Source organism: Telmatherina bonti (assembly GCF_933228915.1).
Source record: "Telmatherina bonti genome assembly, chromosome: 17".
NCBI lineage: Eukaryota > Metazoa > Chordata > Actinopteri > Atheriniformes > Telmatherinidae > Telmatherina > Telmatherina bonti.
In genome coordinates this window covers 22,337,655-22,364,481 of record NC_136615.1, presented here as the reverse complement: position 1 = coordinate 22,364,481, position 26,827 = coordinate 22,337,655, and the positions used below count along the sequence as shown (strand labels likewise).

Genomic DNA, 26,827 nt, shown 5'->3' with positions numbered 1-26,827 from the left:
CATGCAAACATGGAGTATTGTTGAGCACATGTCAGACCAACAGGTGCCTCTGTGTTCTTTGTGTTTTATGGCTGTCATGACAGTATTTTAGGAAGGTTAGGGCAGGGAGATAATAATGGACATTAAAAAAAAAGAGTTAAATCAAATAAAGAATGAAGCTTTTTCTGTCCAAACATTAAAATCTTCATATTGGGAGGAATTTCACAAGGTCAGTTTTAAATGGACTCAAATTTTGTTTATTTAGATAAAAGCACAACATGCAAATAAAACTCTTGCACAGTTTTTTTTTGTTCATCTTTTGATTTTTTTTGGACATTTTTTTGTCAAGTCTTTGCCATTTTCCTCTTTCCAAGTGTTCAAATTTTACACACAATCCTGTGTCATTGTCACTGCAGCTTCTTCTCATTTGGCCCACTTTATAAACCTATAAATGGCAAAATGTGCTTTGGGCATAGTGGCTGCGATTTGCTTAGAGTGACAACTAGAGAAGTGTTGCATCTCGAATGAGGAGATTGGTTTCCATGCTGAATTGGCACTGTGTGTATATATATAATAGACATTTTCCCCAAATAAACATTTTTAATGATCTCTGTGTGCTTTATGCACAGCTCTTTCTACTCTGCTGTCTCCACATCAATACACAGAAATGCAAATGCAGATCTTTAGGAACAAACATGTCGCTTGCAGAGGCGTGTTTGCTTGGATGTTCACATCACTCTACCTCCCTTTCTTGTTCACTTCTCTATTATCTATTATTGATAGTGAAGCCCACTTGCTGTAAAACTTGAAACTCACTGTCATGACTCTGGGTTTCATATTACCCATCTCACACCCACCAGCTAGACATCTCTTTATGTCTCCGCTGATGCAAAACATTCCATGCAAATATACTCGTATTTTGATAAAAGATTAACATGCAGTGGAAATATGGAAACTGACTGACTTCATTCTCAGTTGACTGGAAAAATGTCAGATCTGATTCAGTTAAAGAAAATGTGCAGCTAATGAAACTTTAGTATGGGGCACTAAAGTAAAAGCTCAGACATGCAGTAGGTAACGGTGTCACTATATGCACATTGTTATGCAACATCATGTAAAAATGAATGTTTTGTATGCAAACAGGAGATTCTGTGTGAATGTGACACCGCTGCAGATCAAGGTGATTCACTTGAGCTGGGAGCTAGTGACCAGCTCAACCAGTATGAATACATGTTAAACCTCAAGCAAGTTAGCCCACTAACTAAAGCCAGCAAAAAAGACCTAATGAGGTTTGAAGGAACATTTTAAGTTGATTTTTTTTTTTCATATGGCTTGACTGTAAACACTATAGTAGCTTGAAAATCTGCTGCTGTGTTACATAATCAATTTAGTAATTACTAATATTTCTGTGTTAAAGTGCTTTCGTGGAACTTTTTTCTGAATTTAAGCAATTTTGTTTTAGCTTCTTGACCTTTCTCCAAGAACTGGGTAGAATAGTATATCAATAACCCTAAATACTGGATTCATTGTAGCAGATGATGAATAATACATGCATCATTGTAAACAACTGCAGGCTACACTATATGAGCAGTCAGATTATGTTACTTAGTTACCTATCATGGGACACAAATTCACATATCTTACCAAAAGCTAAGCGTATAATTTCTACATATTGGGAATAACACAAATCAAAATAAGCTCAATGTGATTTTAGATTTAATTATTCCATATTTATTCATTCATTCATTGTCCTAACTGCTTTGTCCAATTAAGGGTCACAGGGTAGCTGGAGCCTATCCCAGCAGTCTTTGGGCGAAAGGCAGGGTTCATCCTGGACATCTCACCAGTCCATCGCAGTATTCCATATTTAATCACCATAATTGAACAATTTCTGTCACCCAAAAAACCGCATACTCACTGTTTGACAGACGACAAACATCTGCAGTGTGACATGCTGCTGTCCGGCCCCTCTGTGTTGGATTGGATGATAGCCAGAAGACAAGGTGTCTGAATGATTCCCTGTGTCACAAGAGAGGCTTTGGCTTAACAGTCACACAAAGATAAAGCACACAGAGGTCCTCACACCCAGCACTGTTTGCTCTAGACACACACAGCCTAATGTTTACAGGCGTGTCTTGAGAACTTTACAAAAGAAGAGCATTGCTCTTTTGTTGTGTCGTCTAAAAGGGAAAAGCATCTGTCTGTCTGAGCATCTTCTGTGTACTTTCAATGAATGCAACTTTGTGTCTTTGATGTGGGGACGAATAGATCACTTAATTATTGTGTGTGTTTTGGCTCTATAGTTGGCCTTGCAAGCAATGGAAAGCATTAAGTGATATATCTCAGAACATGTGGTGCACACAATCTGCTTTCCAGGCCAGAGAAATGTCCTTAACTCTGTTGATTACTGTAGTTAATCCACAGCGATGGTGCCAATCTGAAAGTTTTTTTTACATTTTTTTTTTTTAATGTATGTCCTTTAGCAGAAGCAGTTGAGCCTCAACGTGTGGAACATGCTTCTAAAAATGTGACTGAGAATGTGACGTTGCTGAACTGAAAGCACTCAGGGAGCCCCAACCTCCTTGTCATTATTTATTTATTTATTTTATGCCAATGATTATAGGCAGTATGTTTTGAGTCAGTAGCTCTAATGGCTGCCTTTTCCCCACAGGCAGATGTAAATTACATCACGACCTGGTGGTCCTGTGGCCATTAAATCCTTGCCTGTAAAAGCAAACCTTGCATCATAGCAGCAATCGTGTTTAAGAGTGAAACTTGTTTTCATTGTTTTAAGTTTTCACCATTTGTTTTTGATAGGAAAGTATCCATAATGTGATATAGTTATATTGATTTTCTCAGTGGCAAGCCTAGGCTAAGCTGGTGCCCGTATGACTGACTGGATGCCCTTATGGCAGATAGGCCTTATGTCTATTAGCCATTACATTGTGAAGAACCTGCTAACAAGAAACACTGAGAACTTAAGAAAAATAACCAACAAACAGACATTTGTTTTGTTACTGTAACCCAGACAGTTCATGATATTTTGGCATATACACCAAAACAACCATAAATTTTAAACAGTATGTCTTTCTAATCTCAAAACGGTCAGAACAAACTGTTGAATATCTCAACGGACTCCAAGTTGTACTGTCAGCATTGAAATGCTTGGTAGCCGCTAGGTAGCTGCAGACCTGCAAGTGTTAGAAGTTTCCCTGCTGAAACACACCTAAAATCAACGGGTAATTAGCAAACTTGTTGCAGCAGGGAAACTCCTGACACTTGCTCAAAAGTGAGCTCAAAAGCTCAAGATTTACTAAGGTTTTCATGGGTGCAACACATTTACACCACCGTGCTGCTCATCTCACAAATACATTTTCCTTGCAAATATGCCACCAGATTGGTTTCCATGCTGAATTGGCACTGTGTAGCCACTAGCCACATCTTTCTGAGCTTTTGTCTCTCTTCGGTTGTTCAACAAAAAATCACACGTTGTCTGTGGAGCAACTGTTACCTGCACCAAATCACAACACAGCGATTCTTCATATTTATGGGAAACTCTATGAAAATCAAAGAAAAGATTTCCTGAAAATGTCATCAAAATCTGTCCGTTACTTTTTGGGTTTTGTTGCCAGACAATGTGTGGAAAGACACACTGACAGAAAAACCAATGCTGCTGAAAACAGCTCTGTCTTTTAGTTTAATAAGATTTTATATCGCTGAACTCTCCCATGTCTGGATCTAACAGGCATGTTGAAGATACATGCCTGTTAGATTCCCCCCCCCCACCCCCCAAAAACAAACAAACCAAACAAAAATTAAAAAAAAAAAAAAAAAACAGATGGCTTGGAAACTTCCACGGTTCCACTCTGACAGTATTAGCTGTAATGAATTTAATATATGCCGGTGTAGACATGGCTTCAGTGAAAAATAGAATGCTGACAGTGTGGCATCTCACTAAGACCTTTGTTCTTGTGAGGGAAGCATATGCGTTATTCTTCTGAAAGTGTGTTTGCTCAAGCATTATATTGAATCAAAGCCTTTATGGGCATGTGTCTTTGTCTTGTTGAGTGTGTGTGCGTGTTTCAAAGCTCTGCTTTGAAAAGTGTGGCCTCTGCTGCGGTGGACACATGGCTGGATCAATAAATGTCACTCCTTGTCTGATTCAGCCTGTGATAGCTGGAGCCTTGTGAGGGACATTAGAACACATAGTTATTGTAAATTACAGAACACACTGCACCCTCATGCTACCCCAACATGACCTTTCAATGACATGAAAATGAGTCACTAAGGAAGATTTCAATGTAACATAAATTTATTATATCAAACATGCAAGCCAACAAAATACAGCGCAAACACATGTTTTAGTAGTGACTGATCAGCCATTTGAAACATGTTCTTGTTGTGTGTGTTTCCGCCACACTGTAAAGGTTTTAATTCAGTTCAGGTTCAGTTGACTTTATTTTTACCTGTAGGTAGATTTGTTGTACAGCAATTTCAGGTTTGTTATCAAAGAAGACAGTCATAAAATAAACACATAAACAGACATTCTGACATTCACAGTGGCTTGCAAAGTCAAAAATTAATAAATAGTTACATTAATAGATGAAAATTATTTTAAATCCTAAAATTTATGAAGGAGGACTGCTGCAGATGGAACAAAACTCTTCCTATAACGTTTGTGGACTCTTATTAAAATCTATTGACCTCCACTCTGCTGCTTTTGTCCTGCTATCAATTGGTCTGTCAGTCTGCTGCTAACAGGTCAGTCATGCAGAAAAACAGCACAAGTTCAACAAGATACAGAGATTTTTTTTTTTTTTTTTTTTTTCCGTGCCATTCAGACTTAAGACAGACAGAGACTGGGGAAAACATGCATGCTGGAAACATTTGTTCATGAAAACGGAAGCACCTCAATTCAAGAATAAAATGAGCACTTCCAAAAATACTGCATGAAAATGACAGCCCTTCTCTGCTGACTTGAGTGTTGATCCCAGCTGCTAAATTTCCACCGCCAGTGATCGTGTCAGCGTGCGCCTAAGACTGACTTTAAGATGATTTGTGGGAGAAATCTTCACTGGGTGCTTTAAAGAAAAAAAATCCACTGGGATATAAAAAATTTCCCAAAGCATAGCGTATATTTAAGGAATAATTGCACTGTAGATTATGTTTTTTTTGTTATTATAATGCACTGTACGTCTCTGGCTGTAACACAAAAGTGTGACTTCCAATGAGCAGGCTCAAAGAGGCACTCAGAAGTTTGTTCTTTGCATTTCCCTCCGTCGCTGTTCTTACAAGTTTATGCCTCAGATAAGGCTGTTATGTAAGTGAATTAGCCAGCAATGTAGCCTTTATTTGTGATGTGCTGTGTTGGGAATTGGAGACTTGCTGGCTGATGTCGCTGCTGAAGGATATGGATTTGAACACGGGGAGCAGAATGGATTTGACAGCCTGTCCGACCTTGCTTCTTCTTCTCGTTACCTATCCGGTGTAAATTTTTCAGAAACCTTTATCTGTTCTAGGTAAACTGTTGACATTCCTTTGGCCATGTAACCATTTTGTCATCCTACCTTCTTTGGGCTCAATCACAGGTTGCATTTGTAGCTTCTGAACTGATCCATCAGATTCAGTTGCACAGCACCAAGTTTCAGAGCACCAGAGGTTATACAAAGTGTAATAGTTGCTAAATACAGGTTAAAGGGGAGTGTGTGTGTGTTCAGGGTGGAGTAGCAGGTAATAACTTATGGATGAGTGGACTCTTATTGGCCTTGCGATGGACTAGCGAGCTGTCCAGAGTGTACCCCGCCTTTCGCCCAGACTGTTGGGATAGGCTCCAGCTTCCCCGCGACCCTTCATCGGACTAAGCGGTTAGGAAAATTAATACATGAATGAATCAATCAATCAATGGACTCTTATTGACAGCAGGCTTTATATGTTGCTGTTTTTGTCCCAAGGCTAAATCTCAGGAGAGAAAACACAAGCTAATAAAAAGTGACTTTCTCTTTTTCAGCAAAATAAACAAGCAACAGCATAAAAAAACCCACTGAGCTGATTTACACTCAACTTCCTCAAAAGCACTGATGTTGGATGACAAGAAGGTTCCTGACTGGAGTTTCAGTTGTGTAGATTTAGCATGTTTTCTACGGGTACTTCAACTTCCTCCCACTGTCAAGGAAATATACATCTTAGGTTAATTGGATTTTGAATTGCTTTTAGGAGTGAGTGTGAGCATGGTTGTTGTTTTCTTTGGTGTGGTGATAGATCAGTGACCTGTGAGGGGTGCACCCTGCCTGTCAACTGGTGGCAACTATGGTTTCTAGCCTTCCACACTGATCCTGTATTTGGTTATTTGGTATGGCAAATAAACAAATATATAAGTAGAGATTGTTTAAAAGCATCTACACTGATTTGTTTGTTTTTTATGTTGAATTTTTTTACTGAGCAATATGATTGGTGCAGAAAACGATATGAGCATTTGCAATCTTTTGGAAACCCAGACTTCTTTCAGATTTATTAAGGCAACGAAGTGAGCACTTCTATATTTTGCTACTGGTGACACTTGTCTTGACTATGTGACGCTGATTCATGGATCTCAGACAGGAACTGGAGCATTTGTGTGTGGGGACAGTCCGATTTGTGTGTAGACTTGTCTTTACCTTTGTTTTCTTAAGAGAGAATGAGTCTATTTTCAGAGTGGTATCATTCAAGGCGAAGAACGTGAAGTGAAGGATAGGGCAGATTTATTTATTGGCTTTCATGGTTTAAAAAAAGAAAGAAAAAAGCTCATGTGATGAGTAATGAAGAAAAGGGCCATAAAAGGCTCGCAACCATGAGAGAGTGACCTCAATGACAATGGATGCTGTGAAGTATTTTTTCAGACAAGGACACAACATAAGCACAATTAAGCACAATGGAGGCGAAGCCTGTTAAGACATATTTCAGACATGTGCCTCTTGGTGACTCAAACAAAACACGTCTGCACCCCATATGGTTGTTTAGGACACAGTCTGGATAATGCAGGTACTTATTTACATGCCATGTCTGTTTCTGTTTATTTCTGAATTTTCTTATGCTATTCCTGACATATAGAGCCAGATTTATTGTTTGTTTTTTTTCTTTAAGTTTTAGGCGCTTTAGTATCTCTGTCCCGGATTATAGACTACCTACAAGCTAAATCTATTGTAGTTTTCCCTGAATATTGACCAGCCCCTGCTGACAATGGCTGGCAACGACAAGGTTATCAAAGAATTGATGCAGATCTTTTTATTGTTGCAATACCTGTGTGGGGGTGTTATTGATGTTTTCAATTAGATACTAAATCTTCCTCTCACCTTTCTGTATCTGTTTGCTATCTGTTTTTTTTACATGGGTAAATCTACTCTGTCATAGCTCTGCAGATGCACTGATATAAAAATGTTGCTGAGAAGACAGAAATCCAACCAGGCAAAGTTGAGCTGATTGCACTAATACTATGAAGAAGAGCTGTAAGGGGTGTGATGAATTGGTGACCAGTCCAAGTTGCGACCTGCCTCTCGCCCAACAATTTCTGGGATAGACTCCAGCTTTCCGCGACTCTTAATTGGATTAAGCACTGTCTGACTGTAAGGGGTAAAAGTATAATAAGGTTATTTGATTGGGAATTCTGAAAATCACCTCATTGAACAAACTTGTTCCTGCATGTTAATTTAGGAATCACAGCAGGTATTGGGAATATGGTTCACAACTTGCAAAAAAAACAAAAAAACAAAACACACTCTTCTACTTTAATCTGCTGGCGATGCTCGAGGAATTGAGTTGCAGACATAATGTATGTTGTAGTGAAAAGGGAGACTGGTCATCAATATGCAAAGTTTTAACACTTTTCTAATCATTTGATCTACAGTGCTGTAGTTATATTCCAGTGGTAAAAGATGGTGAGGAAAATGACCCCATATGTAGCAGGTTATCCAGTAAATAAAGAAATGATCAGGTGCCCCTCCCTGCTTTTCCTAACACGCTCCCAGATATTTTTCTCCACTTTCTCTTTTTCAAACACAACTACAGCCTCCCACACTTATGGGTGACTTGCTGATCATTTTGGGGTATCACTGTATGATTCATGGTAAAAATGTGGGTCACCGCAGGGTCTAGTCCCATCTTTTGTGCATTATAAATTCTCACTCAAGTATGGCGAGACCCCACTGCCTTTTTGTCTCTCTTCTCAATAGACAATGGTTTCACTCTTTGTCTCTACATCCTTCTGTCACCCACCAATTGATCAGTGCTGCATCAGTCTCTGAGCCAAAAGCTGATGAATCCTCATTTAACGGTTTTTCCATTTGCTTGTGCTGCAGAAGATGATGTTAAATTGTAAAATGTTTTACTTATTGCACCAACAATACTGTTGGAATTGATCTCTTTATTTTCTAATTATCTTGCTATCAAAAATATATAATAAAATGAATTAGCTGTAACATAATAGTTTGGCTGCGATGGACTGGTGAGCTGTCCAGGGTGTACCCTGCCTGTCGCCCAAAGCCGGCTGGGATAGGCTCCAGCTTCCCCGCGACCCAGAATTGGAATAAGCGGTTCGGAAAATGAATGAATGAATAATAGTTTGGTTTTTAACAAATAAATAATAATAATTCTGTATTATGACGTCACTTTGAAACACTACATGCCAAAACTGACTAACTTCGAACTGAATATCAGTGAAATAGTGAATATAGTTGAAATATAATATTTGTTTTTTCTTTCTTAACTTTTTATCTCAGCAGCATATGTACAGGACTACCTGCTCAATATGCTAAATAAGAGTAGGCGTATCACACTACCCCTATCCCGCCTGTCCACCACAAGATGAGAAGTTAGCACAAGCTAGAAAGATAAGTTAGCCAAGAGTAAGTATGTGAGGACCAGTAGGCTAGCAGGTAGCTGCTAGCAAGCTCTCACTAACTCCTGACTAGCGGCCATTTTGGATAGCTAATTACTGCTTAGCTTAGTGAGCTAGCCTAGCAAGCTAGCTGTTAACTATCCCTCATAGCACATATGGTCACTTTGGCTCTTTGCCTGTATGATTTGTAACACCTAAAAATAAGCTTCTAGGAAATGTTAATGAAGTTCAATGTAAGGGTCTTTAATGTCTTTCTGTTCAGACAAAATGATAATGATTCAAAAAAGTTTGAATCTTTTTTTTTTTTCCCCTTTTATGGAAACTGTTAAGCTGAACTTATCTTTGCAGCAAGTATCGCAGATCCTTAAGAAACCTGACAGTATGAATAATGTGTGTCCCTACATTCTTGTCATTAATTTGGCTTGATTGCTTCCATGCACACAGCTGAACTGCTGTTTCCTTTCATGTGTCTATGTGGAGCCTGTCTGACAAGCAAAATGACATACACACCCACAACTCACATTCTACCCCCCAGTCAGACACGCTGTGTGCAGGATTTGGGTCAGACACCTCCTCTCACACAATGGTGCATGTGTGTGTGTGTGTGTGTGTGTGTGTGTGTGTGTGTGTGTGTGTGTGTGTGTGTGTGTGTGTGTGTGTGTGTGTGTGTGTGTGTGTGTGCGCGTGTGTCTGTCAGTCTAAAAGGTCTTGGGCTCTCAATCCTACAGATATCCCAACAGCAGCTTGATGCTATCTGTCTCTGCTCATTGTCAGGAGGACATGTCTATAATAGTACTATATGAGTCTTGTCTCTGTTAGTAGATGGTGAGTAGCAGGAGTACTCGTTCTGATAGATCAGTTAGTAAGGACTGCTTCTGGTTTTAGTGCTGACAAGTGATAAGGACTTTCCTTAACAAGAAAAAAAAAAAAGTGTTGTTTTGTTTTGCCTCTTTCCCAGACGTAAAATCCACAATTTGTGTCTTCATCCTGCTTGATCTTTCTTATTTCAAATCCACATAGAAGCAGTTTGATTGAATGATTTTGCGTGATGATATTTTTTGCCAGCTTTATGTGTGTATGTTTTCTGTTTTTTAAATAAATCCTGGTGCCTGAGAAGACTACGCTTTAAAAGAAGCTTCAAAAGCTTCTTAAAACATTTAACTTTTACTCCCTGTCAGTGGCATTGCTTTACTTACCATCCAGAGAGGTCTTGTGTGTGTTTGTGAAGTATTCTGACAATGTTTTTCAAGCAACGCACTGATGGGAACTGCTATTACAAGACTGAAACTGACTGCAGTTGAGCAATCTAAACTGCAGATCCATACAAACAAGATATTATCTGCACCTCAACTAACATACAATCAGACGGACAGATGCATGGCTCCACTTATAAGGTATGTGGAGACAGGTTGTGGAACAGCACACACCCACTCCAGTCATGTACCTTCATCTCGCCTCGTCTCATTTTTTCTCTCCATCATTCAGCTGCTCAGCCGGGAAGGTTAGTGGAGCGCAGAGTGCCCACAGGGGAATTGTTGAGTATGTGGCTTTATAGAGCAGAGCTTTGAACCTTTGGGAGACTGAAGCTTTAATTTGATTTTTTTTCTTGAGGTCAAAGTTCTATTTCAAGTCAAATTCCAATTTATTATGATTCTCTACACTTTAAACGTTCTACTCTTTGGCCTGTGAAAAAGCTTTTTGTCAAGTTTGTTTAGAAAAATTGTATCCATAGTTGCTTGTGATGAGGTAAGATGAAGCACTGACGCACAGACGTCATTGCTTATAGGAACATACATGGTTTAGCAGAAAAACGTGTCGATATTAAAATGCCCATACAAAAAGTTGTTGAGATTTTAAACTGTCAACATAGTTTAAATTATTCAATTTTGTGTCTTGAATTGCTGTAAAATTAGACATGTTTTGCTTGCTAAACAGCCGCCAGCCATCTCCGAGTGGGCTGCAAGATCGGATCAGAGCAAAAGAGCAAGTAAAGGAAACATACATGCTCTGCCTCTTGTTTCAATGCTTTTGCAATATGTTTAGAAGAAACAATTCTCCATGAGGACAGACACAACTGTGATGATTGTTATTGCAGAGAAAAGAGACTAAATACTCACAATTATGCTGAGTACTCCCCTTATTTCCCTCTGAACCGTTCCCTGTGCATTTGTTGATCTATTTTTTTTCTCTTTTTTTTAACCTTTGTGTATTAGCTTATGGCAGTGTTTTCACTGTTTCCTTTTGAATTTGCATCAGATGTGTTAAGATCTTTCTAAATGTCATTAACACTTTGAAGCAGAGTAAAATACATGAGAAGGCCAGCAGAAATAATTAAATGGTAGATACACATTGAAATTAGACTGAGGAAATGCTGTGAAAAGATAATGACCTTTCAATTTTTCTCTTGGATCACTGCATATTTATCTTATGAGGGATACCAGATATAAATAGAAGTTATGCAAAAGACAGATAACTGGAATGGAGTGTTTTTTACAGCTGAATTAACACAGCTGGCCAAGTCGTATATCACTTCTTATGCTTTTATCTCAGCATAAAACATACCAGCCTTGCACAAATTTCATCAGACATCATTTTTCCATCAGCTCTGAGCTGAAGTGGTTGTTTTGTTCTGCCTTCTTCTTTTTTTTTTTTTTTTTTTAACGCCCCATAGCTCTTCTGTTGAATTCAAGTTGAGCAACATACTTAGCCAGGTCATAGTTTTCACCCTTTAAAACACTTTTTAATGGCATCAATTTTGGCACATTATCACGTTTATTACCCGAACACCTATACACTCATGCAGCCTCATATCATCATACTCCCACCTACATGCTTTACTGAACTATTTAATGACTGTCTTAGTCGCAAGCAAGGTCATGCCAAAATACATAGAACCCATCTGAAATAAAAAATTAAAAAAAAATCTGACCAAGTAATGTGTCCCCAACATTCAACAGAATGTGTCCCCAACATTCAACAGCCCCAACTAGTTTTTGTGGGCAGTGTTGAGTCATCATGCAGCATCCGTCACTCTTTTTGAGCTGAGGCTAAGTCTGGACCCCCTAATTGCAGCTACAGATGTGTTTCCACTCATTTATAGCAGGTCCCCAACATTCCTGCATCATTTTCCATTTGTGATAGCTTGTAAGATTTTTTTTTTCCAGTTTTTCCTGGTGATTCTTTTCCACCATGTGGACATGCAGACAGAAACAGAACAGACGTCCAAAGCTAATGATGCTGCTATGGACATGAGGTAAATAAGTGATTAGGAAAACAGATTTCTCAGTGTTGTATCAGTGTTTGTGGGTTGTATGTCAGCAGTGACCACCCCCATTAAGGCTCAGAATAGAGATAGGTGTCATTTCCTGTTGTGTTGACTGTGTTGGAATGTGGACGGAACTGTCAGGTCACCTCCAGAGCTAGTTTTGGAGGACATCTCAGCCTGATCCAGACAGAAATAAGCCTGGGTGTGTTTGTGTGACTGGACAAATAATCCACAGACAAGTTTGTGTCTGTATTTGCTTTTGCTTGCTAAGATTACTTTTTTTTTTTTCCCCAAATGCTCAATCATGGGTTTTCACTTACAAGGTGTTTGGATTCAAGGGCAGCAGGACATTGGGGCTTTTGTTTTCAGCTTTCTACACTGCATTGCTGTACTACTAACACATGGCCGCACTCACAAGTGGTGAGATAGGCTAGATTTATTATTGCAAAGAAATGGTAGCTAAAATAACTGCTGTTTCTTTAGTCATTCTCCACATTCTTTGTCTTCGTCTTTACGTCTTTGACTGCCTTTTGTCCCCCAGATCATCTGCTGTATAATATTTCTTTTTGTTCCAGTGTTGTCAGGGATAAAATTAAAATCAAGCCACAAAACATGCACATCTGGCCGAAAGTGCATGTTCTACTGCATGTGAACACATCTTAGTGTTGATAGATGGAACTCATGTGCCCTTGTGGTTCATTATTGTTTTGTATGATGTCATGTTAGCCCAGGCTTGTGTGTGTCTATGTGTTTTTGTGCGTGTGTGTGTCTCCTCTGCCTTGCCCTTGGTATATAATAAGCATGTGTGACTGCGGCTCTTAGCACATCTGTCTAGTGGTCGAGAAACCGAGCAGTGCTGCTGTGCACCATTTCCACCCATCACTGCCCCACCCCCCACCTGCTCTGCCCTTCCAGTCACTTTGTACGCACACATGCTCGCAGAAGCACCAAAGGAGGTCGTTTCCACAGAGTTTGAGGACGCCCACGCTCTGTGGGGAAATCTGCTTTTGTTTGAATGAGTGCAACAACCTGCTGTGCTTTCATCGTGTTTCCCCTCAAACTGCGATGTGCTCATCTCGTGATGTGGAGTCCTGAGAAAGAGATTTGTTCACTGAATATACAGTGAAAGTACTCTTAAAAACAACCCCTGAAAAAAGTTTTCATTTGGCAGTTTATCAGCTTTGCAGATGGTGCGGTAAGATAAATATATTGAGCCAACAACAACAATTTTTCAGTATTTGGTAGGCATATTTGATCATATCGGGGAGCTCGTACAATTTCTCTTGTGGATTCTGTTCTTATTGTGCCATCTTAGGCTGATTTGGTTATGTATAGATCAAAATGGTTTTCCGATAAGAGGTCTGCAATAGTCATTTTATTCTTGCCCGATTGTGATTACTGAAAGTGATAAAATTAGCTAATTTTTTTTCCAATCACCTGTCTGAAAAGACTTAAATAAAACAAGTGGAAACTAAATAAGTCCAAAACTATTTCCATAAAGTTTGTAATGTAGCGATAGTACCCTCTTCTTCTTCCAGCCCTAGTGGCACCCTGGCTTTATCTGAAGGTATTAGAGCACTAATATTAAACTAAATGCAATGAATTTGATAAGTTTATTTTCATATTTCTGGGCAAATTAATATAAGGAAAGCCCAAAGTCTTGGAGGAAGCAGTTTCTATTTTCAACCCCCACACACACCCCAATAAAGAAAAGTCAATGTAACACCTATTAATCAAAAAGAGTGGCAGAGAAAGACAGTAAAATTGTCAGTCACAAATAAAAATCTATAATTATAATTATAATTTAAAATATTTTAAGTAGTTCTTGTCCATAATATCAAAACACAGCCTTTTTCATTTCATCGTTTAAAGATCTTTATTGTTAAACCTTTTGAAGGTTAAATGTCCAGGTTGTGAACTCTAGTGGCTTAAAGTGCTAATTGCAACAAATTGAGCCTAATTTGCCAAATTTTCCTCATCCAAAATGCTGGGAATGGTTTGCTGACTGCTTTTCCCTTCTGAGCTGCACTAGAATCCTGGTCATACAAGATTACAGAAGGTTAAAATGGTTTGCTCCATCTCTGGGCATAAACTTTTCATTATAAAGTAACGGAACACAAATATTATTTTCATGCAATTTTGCACCAATACCAACATAGTTATTATGTTGTATAACTACGCACTGGAACTATATAACTATTGTTTCATGTTTGATTTAGTTTTAGTTGTTTTTTGAAGCACTGTATTAATAAATTAGATTTAGCTCACCCTGTAACAATGCTTGTTTCTGAATACTTTGGATTACAATGGGGTGTTGCCATTGAGTAACACCAATATCAACTTTAAGTAGGAATCAAAGCTTTAAAAGTGCCTATGCCCTCTTACTCTGTTTTATAATGTACTGAAGTTAAATGGTACCTGTGGGCGTACAGCCATGCATACATATGAGGTTCTACAACCTGCAGTGCCATGCTCTTCCTTGCTTGGAGTGTTTTGTTACATAAGCAGGCTAATGTTACCCAGCCAGGCCATGTAACGGGCACCTTACTATCAGTCATCGCCCCAGAGACAAGTAGAGGAGAGAGATGAAAGGGGAGAAGATACAAATTAAGGCAATGAAATGATTAGTTGAAAGTTTAAGAGGTGAGTTGAGAAACAAAGGGATGTGATTGAAAAAGTAAACTAATAAAAGAGAGCCAAGTTAGTAAAGAGCCAAAGACGAGGTGAGAACAAGTGTAGAGTAGGAGTAGGAGAACTAATTCTCCCTCACATCTCTCTGTCAGTAGTGTGAATGATAATCAAGGGTTCCTGTCTCCTCTCATCCTTTTTCTGTCCTTTTTTTTTTTCTTTTTTATTTACACGTTAACTTTTTGTCCGTTCCTATTCCTTTTGTTTTCAGCTTGATGTTTTCTGTCTCATGATGTGTTGACATTTTTAGCATAAGAGCAGTGATAACTCTCATGAGGTAAATTTGCTTTGGACACCAGTTTTGTTAATGAAAAAAAAGATACATAAAACAGAAAAAGCCAAACTTCTTTCTTGAAACAGTAGAAAGGGGTAAAAAAAAAAAAAAAAAACTTATGCTCACAAACCATGTTTCAGTGGGTCATTGTCCCAAAAGGTTATATGTTGTATTTATCTTCTGTGTGATTTAGCTCTGGAACTGTGGTTAGAAAAATAGCAGTATAATTCATTGCTATGAGGGAGGTTTCAGTCATTCTGTCCCTTATTAAATTGCATTGAATGGATGGATGGAAGGGTGGATAGAGATATGAAATGAGTCATGCTCTTCTCTTCGAGGAATCAACAATTTCAAGTGTAGATTGAGGACTTGTCTGGGTTTTTCTCCTCAAGAGTGTGTTTGTATTGCACCACTGCACTTATTACATAAGCTACTTTAATATTCCACTCCTGTGTTAGTCAGGGGTTTATTTAAAGTAACCTCACCATGTGTATGCTGCAGCGGTCACATAAACCTATTAAGGATGGGGCTTTAGCTTAGGCAAAACTTTCACACACAGTTCAAATAACAAAAAAGATCAAAATTTAAAAAAAAAAAAGATCAAATTAAAACATATGGTGACAGTTGCTTTATCTTAAATGTATTCATTTATAAATACATTTTTAAAAAATTCTGGTAAATAACATAAACTAAAACTATCACAAATAGACTTTCTTTGTAAATGTAAATTTTGGAAAATGTGTGCCAGGGCTACTTTGCCAGTGATGAGCCAGTAAATACGGTGAGAATGTGGGAAAGTGAATAACTGGGTGAAGGTTGCTTCTGTCAAACATGCTTGTTTATTATATCGCAACACTTTCATAACATGACGGTGTTGGTTAGGCTGCTTGCTTTTGTTAGTCTGAACGTCACAAGTATCCATTGGAATGCATTAAAACTCCTTCATTCATCGTAGAACACGGGCCAATGTCCTAAACACAACCAGCTGAGGAAGCTGCATTAATTGTTTAACCTTACCAATATATCTGTAAGTATTAGCAGGGTTTCTTACTGAATGGGTTCTGTTGCACATTGTGGTGAATTGAACCTATACCCTTTAAGAGATAGCAGCAGCCAGACTGTCAGAGGAATAGATAATTAAAACGATTGTCTGTGTAGACTCTTTCATCTCACTAATTATTCACTGTCCTCATTTTTTAAATTATGCTTGTGCTTTTACATGAATATAGAAAGTGTGTGTGTGTGTGTGTGTGTGTGTTTGTGTGTGTGTGTGTGTGTGGTGGTGAGGATTTAAAATGTCTGTATGCTTGGCTTTCTCTTTGTATAGTTGATGAAGTATTAGTTGAGTGTGTTGGTTTCATAATAATCAAGGGAATGTGCAGGTGCCGTAATTAGACAGTTGATGCTGGGATGCTTGAAACTGACCCAGTGCCAGTTTAAAGAGCAGGAATAGAGAGCAAGAGTGAAGAGGAGGAGATTGGAGCAGAACCAATGCAGAAATTCCATGGCAACCAGACTGGATAGATGTTGACAGCTAACCTTCTGGTGGAATACAGCTTTGCAGTTTACATCCATCTGAAATCTGCAGTGTATTCAGTATGCTTGATATTCCTGCAAGCTGCAGCTTAGAGGTGTCAAGAAACACATGAACAGACAGATGCTGGCTTCAAGTATGAGACTAAGAAAAACAAACAAACAAACAAAAAAAAGAAATGCCACCAGCAAGGGAAAGAAAAAAAATCACATTTATTTGATACTCGTCCAGGACACTTCTGGTTCCATTTCTTTTTCCTTTTTTTTTTTTCATGAATGAGAACCACTTCTGTATTTTCACATGTTACCTAATCAAAATTGAAATTCCCCTCCTGTTGGTTGTGGTAACCTTGGCAACAGTTTCCCTGGAGACAGGCATGACAAATGTCTGGCAAATCTCTGTGGTCCGTTTAGCAAAGTCCTAACGCGTGTCCCCGGCAAAAAGCAGCAGTTTATTGCCATAAACTGTGATGATGCTGCGGCTTGTGTTTGACCAGAGATTAGGCAGACTGGAGCCTTTTGTACTCCTTCTGCTGGCCGCGGATGATAAGCGCTGCTGCAGGAGGCAAGGGACAGGACAGGGTTAAGGTAACGGAGTATTAACCTTTTTTTCTTTTTTTTTTCCGTAGGTTTCACGTTAAACATTTCACAGTAATTTGTCTATTTTTTACTCACAGAATTACACAGCAACTTTTCCATTTCTAAAGAAATACATGACTTCATCATCCCAAACTACATCCATCCATCCATACCTACATACATCCATACATACATACATTTTATGAATCGCTTAGTCCAAACTCATATAGACAAATTAGAAATGCAAACCAGTACATTTGTTAACATTTTATAATGTTTCCAAATAAATGTGTGTCAAATAATCCGAATACACACCTATAAGTACCTGTCAGTCCCTTTAAAGTTTGGGTAGCTAATCTTGCTCAGAGACAATTTATTTTTATTACTCTGGGTGAAGTGGTTCCCCGCCCTCATAGTAGTCCAAGACAGAGGCACAAGAGCACTTGTTTGTCACTTGATTTGGTTTCTTAGAGACAATCTCAGCAGCATCAACAGCAGGTTGGTAGCGTCAGCTGCCTCACAGGACCCTAGGGACTGTAGTGGTGTGATCTGATGTGAGGTGAAATAATGCCTGGAGCACACTCTTACTGAGTGATGATTGTTTTATGAAATAAATGATTGCACACGTATCTGGTAGACCTTTCTACTTTGTCAAAGACTTCGTGGTTTTGCCTTTGGAGACAAAAAGTGGCTTCTTTTAGATGTGAAGATGAGGATACTCCAGTCGCTTTGTAACTCAGCCTGCAGTTTTCATACTGTTTGTTCCTTCTTTAGAGTTTAGAGACTGAATAGTTTATGTAGCCTTACATTTAGAAATCCATCAGGCTTATTACAGTGCAGATTTTCTTGCAAATGATAGCTAGATACTGATGTGTTACCAAACTAGATTTCTGTTATGGGTATCTCTTGTTCATATATGTCCGTCTTATAAACAGTATACACTATTGTGAGTTAAACCCTCAGTCAGCTGACATTATAAGAACGGTTTCTAGAGGTGCTTCTCTGGAAAACTAATTTAGGAATGAATACCCAGTCTCTTGTCTGGGCTGAAACCAACAATATGTTTGTTTGATTTGATCTTAATTAATCACAACTTTTGAATATATCCCTCTCACGTAGGTCATTTCTCTTGTGTCATTTGTTGTACTTTTTTGCTGCCTTGATTGTCTCAAGTCAAGTCCATGTGATGACTGTTATGCTTATCAGTGATACCTTTATTGCTTTAATTCTGCCAGACGATTGATTTTTCCAGGATTTTTTTTTTTTGTCAGTTAAGGCTTACACAAGGCATTACAATATCTTACGTTTTTATCCATAAGACTAAAAGCTTTAAAGTCGGATTATGACCTTTAGAAAATGCATCACATTTAATAATGGTTGGCGAAAAAAAAGAGCTGTAAGTAAGTCTGGAAATTGTTCTGTGCATTTATGCACACATACAGCTGAATGCATCTACAACAGCCAAACATATGTAATGTAAATCTTAAAACCTGCTGTCCTTTCATTAAGACTCCTGAATTGAACTTTATTTTTCTGTTTAGGGGCATTCATTTCTTTTAAAGAGTTTTGAGTTCTTGTTTTTGTTATTTCACAAGTTAAGTGTTTTTTAAGGGACTCAGATATTGCCAGCAGTTTTTCTCCATGTTCTCACTGGTGTTTTTATTGATTCATTTTACTCAGAGAGTTTTTTTTTTTACTTTGGGGGACATGGTTCCTCATCCTGATAGTAGTCTATACATTTTGTAGTCATGTACAATAAGAAATATAGTTAGATGACTCAGTTTATTGTAAATCTGTAAAAACTCTGACCTATCAAAACATTCAGACCGAATAGAAGTCAATTTCTTAAATTTCATAAGCTTCTTCTCCTGGCTCTCCTCCTCCCCCTCCCACAGCACATACCTGATAGCCACACCCTGCATATAAATAGCGTTTTAGCATGAAAATAGTAGTGAAGAAGAAACTTGGAAGGCAAACATGGTTGAGAAAAGGCAGGAAGGATTTCCCCGACCCGACTTGGTTTATTTGCCTCCTCCCACTAAACAGCCGAGAAAGAGAAAGTCATTGATGGTAAAAGCTGCAAAAATAAAAAGCCTTGGATCACGCAAGGAGCAAAACCAGAGAGGGAGGAGCCAAGACAGAGTGCCACTTTCAAATATTGCTAGCTTCCCAACATTACCTACCCCAGCTTTAAAGAAGTCATATTGTTTGGTAATTGGTTCTCTGAAGTATATAAAGTATATGAGTATCCTCTATCCTATGCATTTACCTCTGACCTTGCCTCAGTGTGGAGCATTAAGTGTCTCCAGCTTCTAGCTGTGGACACAAAAACACATCTGTAATTTTTCTGAATAAAATGTTTTATTTCAAAAACATTTTATATTCTGCCTTTGCTTGCTTAATCAGCAACAACCAATAGCTTTGTTGAGACATTTCTGTTAACCAGTTCAACTTGTCTTTAGCAGTTGTTATAAAAAAAAAAGATGGCTAATGTGAAAATTATTATAGCTACACATTGATGTGTAACAGTAGTATGCATTACAATATCTGTTTCTGTGTGATGCTAAAAACAATTATTTCAAAGTGCTGTAAAGCCCAGTCTCACAGCTGCTAGCATATTTGCTGTGTTCCTTTGCTAAAAGGTCAACCAATAGCCAACGTTAGCTTGCTGATATCCACATTTTAGTATACCGGTACATCTGCCCAACTGTCTTAACCTAGAAAATATGCAATATAACTCAGAGTTATGTTGGAAAATACTTCAATAAATAATTAAAATACCAAGCCCTATCTCAAACATGTACACAACTAGTTGTGAGCTTTATGCTATTAAATTGCTTGGGTACAGTTTCATGATTGTTTTAGAGTTCACAGTATTCTTCTTGCTGACTTTAATATTGATATTAAAACATATTTAAAATGTTTTACTACTTATTTTTGTAAGGTACGTTCCTTGATATGACCAGCCATCAATTTAATTAGTTGAATTACATTTTAGGGTGATTGTGCAAAGTGCATTCATTGTATTATATTGTATTGTACTGTGTTGTAAAGACATTGTTCTTTTGGGCCTGACTTTGTAGCTTTGTAGAGAATGTTTGTAATTTGTAGCCTACTAATTAACGAGTTTGGTAAAATGCGTAGCTAATGTTCTAAATTTAACAACTCATATTTGGTATATTTATTTCTGTCAGATACATTAGAGTATTTAATACCACACATTACTTATGATGGGCTGTCGAGGTTTTTCAGAAAACCATGGAGATTTAAGTGGCATCCTGGGTGTAGACAAATTAATGAGGTTGCTCTCCGCAAACACAGAGAAACACAATCATCACGGTGCTCATAGTACATTAAAGAGCGTGTCAGAAAGCTGAGGTCTGCCCCCAAGATTTACCACTGTATCAAGATTGCAGATTAGCTCCTGTAGAAGCCAGCTTGGAGACAAAGTGAGAGCTTAACAGGCACACAATCATAAAGAGACTAGCTATAGTTGAAGAACCAGGAAAAAAGTTTTATGTAAATGAGAAAAAATGATTTTATAATATTATTTTCATGAGATGCAAAAGGATAGACAGTGCTCACATTGTACTGTATTGTCTAAGCAAATACTCTCAAACTTAAAATCTTAAAGCATCATTATTTTTTATCACATTGCTAAATTTGCTTGTCAGAGTGCTTCTAGTGAGTGCCATGCATATTTCATAGTGGCCTAGTGATTTAGCATGTTGTATTATTAATCAGTGTCTGTGTGATTTTGCAGCAATTTGAACACTTATTTCTCAGACAATGCTTCAGGGGTCGGGATAATGACTCTCTTTCCTAATGACTTTAGCAGTTGACAGAGAAGACATGGCAGGCACTTATCAAATCAAAGGTTTTTCTGGCAGGATATGAGTTGAGTTTCTGAGCATGTGTCTCCTAAAACAGGAGGGTGCTCTATTTGAAAAAGTCTTCAGTGATGAAAGAAGTTACCGCTTTAGGGAGACAGAATAAGAGAGCTGTAGACTGGAGCGGTGAGAGGACAAATCAGTCTCTCTCATCCTTGCGGAGGAGTTTTATTCCACTCATCTTTACAAAGTTGTTTCAGTTCATTGAGCTTGGCGAGCATTCATTTATGCAGACATCTCTTGACATCCCATCCCACATTTTAGTTAAACTGAAGCCTCGACTTTGACTGAGCCATGTTGAATTTTTTTCTTCAAATACTCTGTTGTACATTTACTCATGTGCTTTGGACCATTGTATTGTAGTTCAGCTGAGCTGTAGCTGTCACACAGATGGGTTCACATCTGATACTTTGGTGTACAGAGCAGTTCATATCGACTCAATGATTGCATAGTGCCTAGATCCCGTAGTGGCAAAAACAAGCCCAAATAATCAGTGCTGCATCATCATACTGATGGTTAGTGTGAGGTTTTTGTGCTGATATGCCATTTTTTGCCAAACATTTACTGTACATAATGACCAATCATCTACCCAAAGGACATTTACTTTGCAAACCTAATCCGTGCCGCCATGTTTCTTTTTTTTTTTTTTTTTTTTTCAACAAGAAGAGTTTTTTTTTTCTGGAAATTCTTCCAAACTAGCCAAAATCATTTAGTCTTTTTCTAGTTGTACTGTCATAAACTTTATTTTAGAATAATTACTGTGACGTGCGAAGTCGTAGCTCTTGGGTTTCTCTGAACAATCAGAACTTGGGTTATACTTCCTGGGATGTTCAGAACGAGAAATGTTATATCTGTCTCGAATAATCTGCACTTTCTAACAATCTTTTTCCTCTGAAATGCTTGAGCTTTAACCAGGACTAAAACATCTGAATACTTCACCGCATTTTGAAAATTTTGACCCTGGCTTCCAGTCGACCAAAGAATAGGTTTTAAAACCTTAATGATGATTTACAAATTCCACAATGGTTTAGGCCCAGAATACATCTGTGAAATGTTCAGAAAATATAAAACCGGGAGATCTTTTAGATCCAAAAACTCAAGTCCAGACCAGAGTCCTGACTGCCTGTGGAAATTAAACTTTCACTCAGTGTAGACGCCTTCAGCATCTACTATAGAAATGGTATTTTAATGTCTCTCCATAAATCAAATTTTACCACGGGAAGTTAGTGAATTTGCAATAAAAGCAAATTTCATAGTGTGAAGAACCTTTACTGTTTAATACTTTACATACAAAAAGCCTTATTAATGACAAGGAACAGTCATAGTTCATGATTATGGAAAAAATCCAATCTTAGTCTTATTTTGCTGGTCAATTGATAATGGAGTCACAAGCAGTGCTGGAGGTGAATTTTTATTCCACATGTGGATTAACAAAAGAAGAAGTAAAAAGCTCACACAGCACAAACACAGTATGCATGAATATCTTTCTTCCATCATGTGGTGTGATCTCTTGCCACATCACACTGTAAAAATACCTCCTTCATCCTCGTGTTTTCTCTTGCATCCCTGTTTTGTGAAACAAAGGACTGATTACGTCACTGTAGGGGGCGCTGTTAGTTTTTAAAGGAGAAGCGTCTTCAATTTGGCATTCGCTCCAGCCTCATAAATGAAACCAGCTGCTGCGGTTGGGTCATTTCCACGGAGATGATCAGTGCTGAGACAAAAAGATTACCTACAGCAAACACAATGGTTTGTTATGATTTCTCCAGAATATCGTTAATACCACGAGGTGGGAAAAAAGGGAAACGTCAGATGGCTGCCATTGCTTGTTCAATTTTTTTTTAAAATTGGAATTTCAGATCTTTTGGTACTCCTGATTCTGTCAAAGGAGCAATTGATAAATAAAAAATCTACATGCTTTCATTGACACTGCCTCCCTGCAGAAGTGGATGTGTTGCCAAATAGAAATCTCGCGTTTTTGTCTGTGAGGAATTCCTTTTATCTTTCATCTTTTTCTCGTGGGAGTCATTCTACTTCTCCAAAACATGCACATGAATGGTTTCTGTGATGGCTGCAAATTTCCCACTCTCTTGCATCGTCTGCGTTGCTAAACGAATCCACACATCCAGATTTTTTGTGTCGAAGTAACAGACATTTGTAGCTTTAAGAGAAATATGCCAATACGCACCGGCATCTGCCCTCTCATGACAAGATAACAGCTTTTATGAAATTAACTGCTGTCAACTTGCAGTGCAGCGGTGAAAGGATTACAAGAGGAAAACTGTGCTTGTGTTCATTTGACAGCACGTCTGTCGCCTCCAGCGATGCTGTAGTTGAGGCTTCACTTTAATTTCCACAGCTTCCCATTTTCACTCGTGTACCAGCCCCCTCTCTTTTGTGCTAAATTATCTCTAAATTGGATATTTAGGGAGTGGGACACACACATACACACACATGCACATACACAAGGAAAGGAGTCCCTTGTCTGCTTCCCCTCCTTCCCACAGATTTCTATAATACTGCAGTTATATAGTGTGTACATTAAGCAGTAATGAGAATTCCAGTTTTTCCAATAGACAGGGATCCATCCTATTTATCTCCATTAACCAGACCCTACCTCTTCCATGAGCTTAGGACTTCCAAATCCACTGTATCCTTTTAGCAGCCTGTGTACGAATCACATTTAGGCTGTGGAGGTTGGGTTGAAAGGTTGTCATTATGTCCTGTCTCATAAAATAGCAGGATTAAGAAAGAAGGTCTGATTGCTGTAGCATAACATCAGCATCCTATTGGTTTGGGTGAGGCTTTAAGAGTTAGGGTTAGGGTTGGGTGACTGTTTTGTGAACTGAAAGACAAGCTAAAGGTGGGGCTATCATGGCAATGTTGAGATGACAGGGCTCATCGTAGGTTCAATAAAGGCAGTGGCAGCCGGTGCAGATTTATGATTGCCTAGCTGAAGGAAAGCCTGGTGGGGGATGGAAAGGAAGCTCACTATCGAGGAAATCTTATGCCTCCTTTGAGAGTCAGCTCCCTTTTCTCTTTAATTTCATGGCCCTCAGTGTGTTGCATTGTCTCTGTGTTTTTCTCCTGATTGTCATTTTGTCATTCTGTTATTATTTCAGGATAGCTTTTTTTTTTTTTTTTTTTACTGTCACCCTTCCTTTCCTCCCACACCACACATAAAGCATTGGGGGAATTAAAGCTACAATTGTTTTCTTTGTCTGCCAGCTACAGCGTTTTTTTTTGTTTTTTTTATCTCTGCTAAACTCGAACAAGCCATATAATACCTTGCATGTTTGAAAATGGATGAAGTCAATCAATGGTGAATTGCTTTTGTTCTGCGGCAGTATGTCAACATGCTGTAAACATTACCAAGACCAAGGAAAACAGCTGAGATGTAATCAAAAGCAGGACTGGCAGAGTAGCCGAAAGCTGATTGGTGGCACATAGAACAAAAAGAGAGAGGAAAATTAACTGGAAATAGCAAGACACAAAAAGAGCGGAAAAATGAATGAAGCCAGGCTGTGGCTGCTTGGAATTGTTTCATTTTCACTGGAAGTTTCCTTTTGTAGATGGTAATGCTGAAAACAGGAAATCACTTTTTCATTCTAAGTGTGCAAAACATAACATTTGCCAAATAAAATATATTTCCGCTAGTGGTAGAACGCACATTGTATTCATTTGTTCACTTATACCAAGGGTAGGCACAGTTGCTCTTAGAGAGCCTCAGTTCATGCAGAGTTTAGATGTTTTCCTGTTTCAACACATGTAAATCAGATGTAAGAGCCATTGATCAGAACCTCATACACTGTTGGATCAAATAAATTTCAATCATATATGTTGGAATAGAAAGATCAAAAGCCGGCAGGACTGTGGCTCTTTAGGACTGAACTTGCTTCACTTGACTTAAACTGTCCCGAATATTTCTTAAATAAAGTTTGAAGAAAAAGCTATATTTCATTTTAATGTGACGCTTAAATTTATTTAAAGTGTAAGAGGTGTTTTAAAATGAGCAGTATGCAGTTTGCTTCCGGTCCTTCAGATTAGAACTGTTTCCATGCCTGAAGACTTTAATGTTGCCGCTTCGTATCAAACATCTGCATGAATGAAAACACTGGTTTGTTTCTCAAAGTAAAATAGCAGGAGCCACAGATGCACGGTTTATCATTATATAAGGACATCCCATCCACAGGTCAGTCACATGACACCCTGATACTCTGATACCCCTGCCCTCCCTGTGATATTGTTTTTGAAAGGCCCATGTGTTGCCATGGCAGCTCAGCTTCTGCTATTCCCACTGTGATTGTAGTTTTCCACCTGCAGCAGGAAAGAGACCTGTTTCCCTCCCAAACACTGTTTCCATGTAAACATTTTACAGGAATGTGTGTGTGTGTGTGTGTGTGTGTGTGTGTGTGTGTGTGTGTGTGTGTGTGTGTGTGTGTGTGTGTGTGTGTGTGTGTGTGTGTGTGTGTGTGTGTGTGTGTGTGTGTGTTTTATTTCTGCAGCCCTAAGCAGAATTTGTTTGGTTTTGTAGGAGCTCCAGGTTCAAATCAATGGGTCAGCTTTTTGCACACGTGTGTGTGTGTGTGTGTGTGTGTGTTCCTGTGTCCCTCCTTTCTACAATATTCATCACACTATTGCAGATGCAAGAGAATAGGGGTAAAATGAGGCGGCTCAGAGATCTTGAGGATGAAGAGGCCAGCTGTGGAAGAAACAAAAAAATGGAAATTCAAGCATCAATTCATAAAAAGGTCAAAAGATGAGGGGGGAGGGGATGAAAGGGAGAGAGAGAGAGAAATGTTCCTCAAGGCAGCGTTAGAAGCAGCGTCTAGACCTTTATAAAGTCAGACATGGAGAGACAACCACAGGCTATAGTGACCCATTACCAGAGTTTTAAACTTCTGCCCCTCCCTCATATATTTTGGATCCTTTCATACTGAAAACAGATTCAGAACTGAAAATGGCATTTTATCTATCCCTTTTTTGTCTACTTTTCAAATCCTTTCTTATTTTTATTGCTGTTTGACTGTGATTGTTCCTCCTTTTAATCAGGAGGTGGTTCCAGCCTATAACGTTTTACCGGGTTGCTCAGTACGTTTGGCTTCAGGCCTTATGCGTGGGCGCCAAAGGCATTCCCAAAACGACACTCACTTGCATTACAGGGGTTTACTGCGTTTACTGAGTGATGTTATTTTTACCAAAGCAACATGATTTGAATGAGGAAGGGTCCTGCGTTTGTTAGAATTCTTTTGGAAAACTGGCTGGAGGAGGGATTCCTATTAAAGCTTTGGAAATGTTCTGCCATCTAACATGAACATGAGGTGGCAGAGTTTGAAAAAGCCAAAAAAAAAAAGGGTGCTTGCTTGTTTTCCACTTGGTGTTCCTTCATATCCAGACACTGTATTTTTAGACTAGTAATGAATCAGTGCCTATTACACTGCTGAGTTTGTTTTGGTTTGGTATTGTGGGAAGACACTGTTTGCTCCACACAGAGCCTTTATGTCGGTTTTCCCCTGGCAGGAAGTCATTGGTATAAGCAGGCATGGAGCTGCACCCACCAACAAACAGCAGGGAGCATGATGAACAAATGGTGGGTGGACTGAAGGTCAGACAGGCTATGGCCACACTTGGCACTCTCTTTTTATTGCACTCTCCCCATTTTCCCATTTCCATAAGATTGAAGAAAAGGCCATAAAATCATTTTTAAAAAATCATAGCACATTGTGTTTTGTCTAAACAATGACACTTAT

At 38.6% G+C, this 26,827-nt stretch overlaps 1 protein-coding gene across 1 annotated transcript in view; it reads left to right on the top strand.

The window, feature by feature from the left end:
• Window positions 1-26,827, top strand: part of bcr (BCR activator of RhoGEF and GTPase) — a gene marked incomplete at its 5' end in the record, with an annotated part of 78,425 nt that overhangs the window by 14,701 nt on the left and 36,897 nt on the right. The window lies entirely within an intron of this gene.